The 7,745-nt window shown below is 38.9% G+C and overlaps 1 pseudogene; it reads right to left on the bottom strand.

Annotated features, from left to right (window-relative positions):
• Positions 1-5,572: 5,572 nt before the first annotated feature.
• LOC106825145 (protein FAM47E pseudogene) lies at positions 5,573-6,832 on the bottom strand (annotated as a pseudogene).
• Between the last annotated feature and the right edge of the window lie 913 nt (positions 6,833-7,745).

Below are 7,745 nucleotides of genomic sequence, written 5' to 3'. Positions count from 1 at the left end.
ATATATCAAGCTCCCCTCAATTCCCTCTCCTTCTAAAAACTATGGATTTGAGGTCGGTTTCTTTTTTGAAGTCTTGCTGGTGTTAAGAAATTTAAATTCTGTTTGCTTCTGTTTATATCTATATGATAACTAATACCAGTGTGGGCTGCAGTGGAGAAACCCATGTAATTTCACCAAGGAAAGTTTATTTTGCTGAAAGTAGCCATCACCAATAAGCAATAAGAGGGCTTACCACTGACTCTTCTTTTGCAAATACACATTTGCATCTTAAACAAAAGTTAAGACTGAGTGAGGTTTAGTTGAAGCCTATCATACTGGATAAGCACCATCAAAAATTGTGGGGTTTTTTCTTGGCTTCTTTTCTTTGTACCTTTTTACCACTCCTCTTCCTTACCCCCTCCTTCCTCCTCTTTCACAAATATGTGCTGAGTATCAATTCTGTCATATTGGTGGTATTAGGCAATCTTGAATTAATCCTTTAATTCTCACTAAAATTTGAGTTTGATGATATGGTCTTCATTTTATAGATGAGGAGTCATGCTCCTTGAAGTGCAAGGTCACATAACCAAAATGTTGAAAATTGTTCAATTGGGGTTGGCCTGGTGGCACAGCGGTTAAGTTCACACATTCTGCTTCGGCAGCCCAGGGTTCACAGGTTCAGATCCCGGGTGTGGACATGGCACTGCTTAGCAAGCCATGCTGTGGCAGGCATACCACATATAAAATAGAGGAAGATGGGCATGGATGTTAGCTCAGGGCCAATCTTCCTCAACAAAAAGAGGATTGGCAGCAGATGTTAGCTCAGGGCTAATCTTCCTCAAAAAGAAAAAAGAAGGTATTCAAGTATGTCTTCTGACCATAAATGTGTTGCTGTTTCTCTGACATGTACATATTCTTTAATGCACTTTTAATGTCAAGGAAAATCTAGATAATGGATTCTACTTTTGATTAGATGAAAGACTTAAATCTCCTTTCTTACCAGTGTTGATCATCATAGCTCTTATAATAAACTACTACCCACTGAGTCATTTCAAACCACGGTTTGATTTACCTGATTTACTTGTTTCAAAGATAAATTCAATCATCCATCCAGTCAAATATTTGAGTGCCTGTTATGTTTAGAAAAGGGTGATTTGTATTAAGATACAATGGGATATAAGTAGATAATCAGCACACTGGCACATATAATATTAACCTTATATACAAAGCAAGTGACACATAGCTCTTGTTTTGGATGTGACTATGAGAAAGGCATGTATTATAATACAAGAAACTCTGATAAATTCTATTCACTATGTAAAAAAAAAAGTGAGACAAATTTTTCAGAAAAGAGAACACTTCTGGTAGGGATAGTTTTACATTGATAGTAAAAGGAGGAGATGAGGGTAGAAAGGGTTTTTAGTCTTAAAATCTGGGGGAAATACTGTAGAATCTTAAAAAATGCTATAATTTTAAAAACTCCGCCTCCTCTATGAACTCATCAAATACTTATTGAGCATCTACTTTGTGCTCTGCACTTTCTAAGTACTGAGAATTTAGAGGTTAATTAAAAATGTCCTGGGGCCGGCCCCGGGGCTGAGTGGTTAAGTTCGAAGCGCTCTGCTTCAGCAGCCCAGGGTTTAGCCTGTTTGGACCCTGGGCATGGACCTAGCACCCCTCATCAGGCCATGCTGAGTCAGTGTCCCACACAGCACAACCAAAGCCTCTCCCAACTGGAATCTACAACTATGTACTTGGGGGGCTTTGGGGAGAAGAAGAAGAAGAAAAAAAAGAGAAGATTGGCAACACATGTTAGGTCAGGTGCCAATCTTTAAAAAAAAAAAGTCCCTGTTTCCACAGAGCATTAAGCCTAGCGAAGAAGAGAGAAAATAAAGAAATAAACAAATATACATAGCACATCTCATAGAGATAAATGTTATATTAAAAATAAAGTAGGATAAGGTGGTAGAGAGTAATGGATGGTGATCATTTGGGTATGGGAGTCTGAGAAGGACTCTCTGAAGAAGTGACATTTGAAAGATACCTAAATAAAGTTAACCATACGAACATCTAGGAAAAGAACGTTGCAGACAGAAGGAAAAGCAAATCCAAAGGCTCTGAAATGGAATATTTCTCATTCTCAATGGAGACTTTCAGACTTTATTTTAAATGTAATGGGGAGCCTTCTGAGGATTGTAATCGAGGAAGAATGGGACCTGATTTTGATTTTTAAAAGATCACTCTGGTTTGCTATGTGGAAAATAATCTGTAGTGTGAAAAGAATAGCAGTAGGAAGGCAAAATGAGAGGCTCTTGCTGCTGTCTAGCAAGATATTATGGTGGCTCAGAGAAGAGCAGTAAGGGTAGAGATGGTGAGAAATGCTCACTTTGGGAATACATCGTGAAGTTACATCAAACTGCAGCATAGAAATAGAGAAGCCAAGGATGGCCTGAGCAACTGGGTGAGTGGAGATGATGCCATTTCCCAAGATGGGGACTATGGCAAGAACAAATTTAGAGGTAGGAAATTATGAGTGTTCTTGGGATCATGCTCTATTTTGAATTCTTATTACACATGCTAGTAGAGGTGTCATTGGGCAATTGACTATAGCAGTCTGGAGTTCAACCCTGAAGATACAAATTTGGGGATCAAAAGGTATATATAATAGATACAATCATGATACTCAGTTGAATTACCTAGGGAGTGAGTCCCAAGACTGAGCTCTGGGTGAATCCAACGCTGAGGTCAGAAACAGGAGAATTTCAAAAGATAACTGAGAAAAAGCAGAATAACAGAAATTGTGATGTTAGAGAACAAAATTTAAAAAGCGTTTCAAAAAGGAATGAGTTACTTATTAGGTCCAGTGCTCTTGAATAAAGTGAAAATATTAATTGGATTTTGCCATGTATTCCTTATTGGCGACCTTGACAAGAAAGTTTCACTAGGATGGTAGGATAAAGTCCTGATTGGAATGAATTCAAGAGAACACGAGAGGAAGAAGTGGAAACGGTGCTTTATAAAGAAGTGGAAACAGTGATTTCTAAACAACTCTTTCTGGTAATTTTTCTAGAAAGTGGAGTAGGAAGAATATAGTGGTAGTTGGGGAGAAAAATTATGTCAAGAGAATTTTTATTTTGTTTTGTTTGATTATTTCAGATGATGTGAGTTGTAACAGCCTTTTTTGGTTTGTTTTTTGGTTTTCGATGACAGAAATTATCCCAAAAAAGACAGAAAAATAATATAGGAAAATAAGAGGACAAAAACAGGACAAATATTTGATTAGGCAAAATGTTAAGATCCAATGAACAACTGAAAGGTTTTTGCCTTGGTAGAATAAAGAATTCATCCTTTGTTTCAGAAGGGATGGAGAATATGAGTACAGATGCAGCTGGCCTGGTAGATTTGGTGACGGGAGGAAAAAGAGGTTCTCTTCCAAATATATTTTTATTTTATCAGTGAAGAGCAAAGCAATATTTTGAGAGGGAACAATGGAAACAGGATGTTGGATAATTGACGACAGAAGTAAAATGGTCACCTTGGAAAGTGGGAGAATATATTGATGAGGGAAACTGAGTAGAACTTTCAGCTAGTGTTGAAGACTCATTTAAGATTTATGCCATCCATGTAACCAGTCAGTGTGGTATGTGTGTTTCCCTAGCCATATTTAACTGTTTGGGTGCAAGTACAAGAATGGCAGAGATTAAGATTTAACCATGGTTGGGGTTTTATCAGAACACAAGAGTGGAAGAGAGAGGCAAGGGAGTTAAAAGTACACTTAAAGAAGTGATAGTAGTGGACAATGGAATCTAAGCTGGGAAAGTAAGGTGCTGAAAACATAAGGCATGATTAATGCTGAAAAGGTGATAAGGGTCATTGGATTGGAAATCATGTTGGAATTAAAGAACTGGAGGTTTGGAAATATTAAAAGGGGCAATCGACAAGGTAAGAAGCAAGGGTCAGAAGTTGGGATAATTGAAATTGAGATTTGAAGTTGGTCTATTTATTGCCGATAGCAAAGTCTAGAGTCTGACTGTGGGGATTAATGTCTGTAATGAGATGAGGACAAAACTAATGGAGGTAATGAGGTCAAAGAGCTGATGCCAGGATTTCAATGGATAGTTTTTGTGAATATTTAAATCATCAAGAATGTTAACAAGAGTAGTCACAGGGAGCAAGACAGTAATCCAGGCGCTAAGAAACCTCAATGAAAAAGGAAAGTGAGTGAAAGGGGAGTAGTTGATTACAACAAGGATATTAGTGGATAATACAACCTGATGGCTTGTGTTCCCCTCTTATGAGGATGAAATATATACATATACTTCCATTTACAGATGGGTTCCTCCATTACTGGAAACAGAAGTTCACTTCAGATCTGCCCCACAAATCTTTCTAGCTACAAATTTACTTGTCCCAGATAGTTTTACCTGTTATTTTGGGAATGTAAAGAAGTTGCTTGGTTCCTTATTTTAAATTTATGAGTGAGTTTTAAGTTGCTATTCATGAAATGCAAAGATTAATTGCACTTGAATAGATACGTGAGGATATTTGATGTTGCTGTATGGTTTTGCTTACGCAGATCTATTTTGCACAATAGATTTACCAGGGACTTGAAGCTCCCTGCTGTCCTGCACTTGTGTTGTATGATATGGAAACACTCTTTCATGGTGAACTTTTATGAATATGGTAAAGTATTTTAAATATACTTGTTTGGGAGGTATGATAAAACAGCATAGCTAAAGTTTCACCTATAATTTTGATAAATAGTTTTCAGTCTGATTTGGGAACCTGATGCAATCCTAATATGGAAGATAATTTCATTAATAAATGAGGTTAACATTATTTTGGCTACAGATTTCAAGTTTTGCTTAACAAAATAATTGTCATAATTCATTCATTATAATTTTGATATAAGTGGAGTTATACAAGTCTCCTTTTACTAAGCACAATTATTTTGAGATTCTTCCCATGTTGTAGCTAACATAACTAGATAATTTCTTTTTTTTGAGGAAGATTAGCCCTGAGCTAACTGCTGCCAATCCTCCTCTTTTCGCTGAGGAATTATGGCCCTGAGCTAACATCCATGCCCATCTTCCTCTACTTTATACGTGGGATGCCTAGCACAGTATGGCTTTTATCAAGCGGTGCCATGTCCGCACCCAGGATCCGAACCAGCGAACCCCGGGCCACCAAAGCAGAACGTGCTCACTTAACCGCTGCGCCACCGGGCTGGCCCCCTAGGTCATTTCTTTTTTTAAGTAATTCTTCTTTTATTTATGGTTTTATTTTTTTTATTTTATTTAATTTTTTATTTTTTATTTTTACAAATAATTGATATAATGTAATATTCACAGTACTATAAAACTGTGAGAAAACTATATGTGAATATCAATTTATTGATTTCATAGTTGATAAAAGATATAAAATATTGATGAACTCAAGCAGAAAGTCATTGAAAAATGTTTATAAGCATTAGGCATTTACAGATCTTGTGGAATCAAGGTTATACATACTCGATAGGACACTCATTATGACTTCCAATTGATGTTAAAATGACAGAGAGAAATAGCCAAGGAAGTAGTTCATAGGAAACTGTCTAAATTTCTTCCTGTGAATCTTCTTCTACGTTTGTGCTCATTCTTATTACTCTGTGTAGAGGAGTCTTAACAGAATCGTAGTTCCATCCCTTCCTGAGAAACAACTTCTCAAGGATGTCTGGCATCCTGTAGCCCTTGCTTACAATGAAATCTTTAAAGGCAATTGTTCCATAAAGATCTTCAAGAATGTCCGGTTGAAGAGCCTTCCTTCGAAAATCCTCTTCGGGGTCAATCAAAGGTTCGTCATTTATTAGCTTTTTCCACAACTTGGGCTTCAGGTACCATGCTCCATACCTCATCTTCACCCGATTGACTTTATAAGGATCGTGTGGTTTCTGGAGTTTCCACGCCCAGTTTATTTCATCCGTGGAGAATTTGATCTCCTTCATTTTCTCCATCGTCAGGCTGTACTTTAGCTTTGAAGAAAGCATGTTTATTTTCTTTATGTGGCCCGTATCATAGGTTGGTTTGTACTGAAAGTCAACCTTACACAGATTTATGATGAACTCTTCATCAATGCCAACGTCTCCAAAAGTCGCAATCCATTTGCAGAATTTACGAATTCCTCTCGGTGCTCTTCTAAGAGAGGGAGGCTCTGGGGGCAAATCCGTTGTGCTTGACTTTTCTTCATGAAGCAAATTGTCTGGATGTGACACGGGAGTCTTCTTGGGAAGGTCCAGGTAGGCTCTGGCACGACATTTTCCACTAAGCTTTGTGGGGGGCTTCGTTCTTTTCCTGGTGCCCTGACAATAAGCCCAGGTGTCCGCCAGCTTCCTGTCAGGATCGAGCACTTCCAGCACCTTTAATAAGAGGTCTGCAGGTAGATCTTCCTCCAGACTCGGGTAATGAGCCAAGGGATGCTCGGTCAGGCGGGCTTCGATGTCCTCTACGAATGCCTTCCGTGCTAGCTGGGCTGATGAGAGCGTGGAAAACTGGCCTGCTTCCTTGGGTGGCTTTTTCTCACTTTTTGGAGGGGCAGGTTGGGGAACTCTGTGAGCAATCACGGGGAGAAAACCCTCCTTACGGCCGCGAATGATTATGTCTTCGCAAGGTGGACAGCCCCTCCTGAAGTCGTCCAGCCCCTCTTTCACAAATACCCACCGCCGGCCGTCCAGGGAGGTGGGGAACTTCAGAAGCCTGTTCTTGTGCTTTGCCAAACACTTGGAAGGTAACCTGTCTTTGTACCAGGGCTTGCAGTTCATGCCCAGGGGCATCGGTTCCAGCGGCCCCGGCGCCAACAGCCACTTCTTGTCCGCCATGGTACCCCTGGCCTCTGGGCGACCACTAGCTTCAGTAGTTTGTTTTCCCGACTGCTCCGGTCGCTAGGAGACTGTAGCCAGGTGCAGCCGAATTCTTCCTGGAGGCGCGTCAACGCAGGTGCCCCTGCGCCGCCCACATTCTCCCAGGGATAGGCTGCAAAGGCGCATTCCTTTTTGTTGTAGAGTGGTATTCCACTGTATGAACATACCACAATTTATTTATCCATTCGCCTTTTGGTGGACATTTGGGTTGTTTCCAGTTTGAGACTATTATAAATAAAGCTGCCAGACATATTTGCGTTCACGTCTTTGTGCGTATACTTTCATTTCTCTTGGGCAAACTTTAGCTACGAGTACAATGGAACAGTGGGATCCTCTGTTGATTACTTCACATTTTACAATGTCTTGAAATTAGACTGTATTACTCCTCCAACTTTCTTCTTTTACAAAGTTGTTTTGACTGCTGTATGTTCTTTGAATTTCTACAGGAATTTTAGAATCAGTTTGCCAATGTCTCCAAAAGAATCCTGTTGGGATTTTGATTAGGATTCTGTGGAATCTATAAATCAGTTTTGAGATAATTGGTATCTTGACAATATTGAGTTTCCTGACCCATGAAAAAGGTTGCTCTCTCCATTTATGCATGTGTTCTTTCATTTATCTCAGCAATATTTTGTAGTTGTCAGTGTATAGGTCTTTCACATCTTTTTTTCGCTAGATTTTCCCTAAATATTTCATGGTTTTGATACTATTGTGAGTAGTATTGTACTTTTTAATTGCCATGTTCGTTGTTAATATATAGAAATATAATTGATTTTGTATATTGATGTCATATCATGCAACTTTTGTAAATTCACTTATTATTTCTAGTAGCTTTTTTCTAGAGTCTGTTGAATTTTCTACATAGATATTC

The sequence above is a fragment of the Equus asinus genome, chromosome X (assembly GCF_041296235.1).
Source record: "Equus asinus isolate D_3611 breed Donkey chromosome X, EquAss-T2T_v2, whole genome shotgun sequence".
Classification (NCBI taxonomy): Eukaryota; Metazoa; Chordata; class Mammalia; order Perissodactyla; family Equidae; genus Equus; species Equus asinus.
This window is presented reverse-complemented; position numbering and strand designations above follow the sequence as displayed.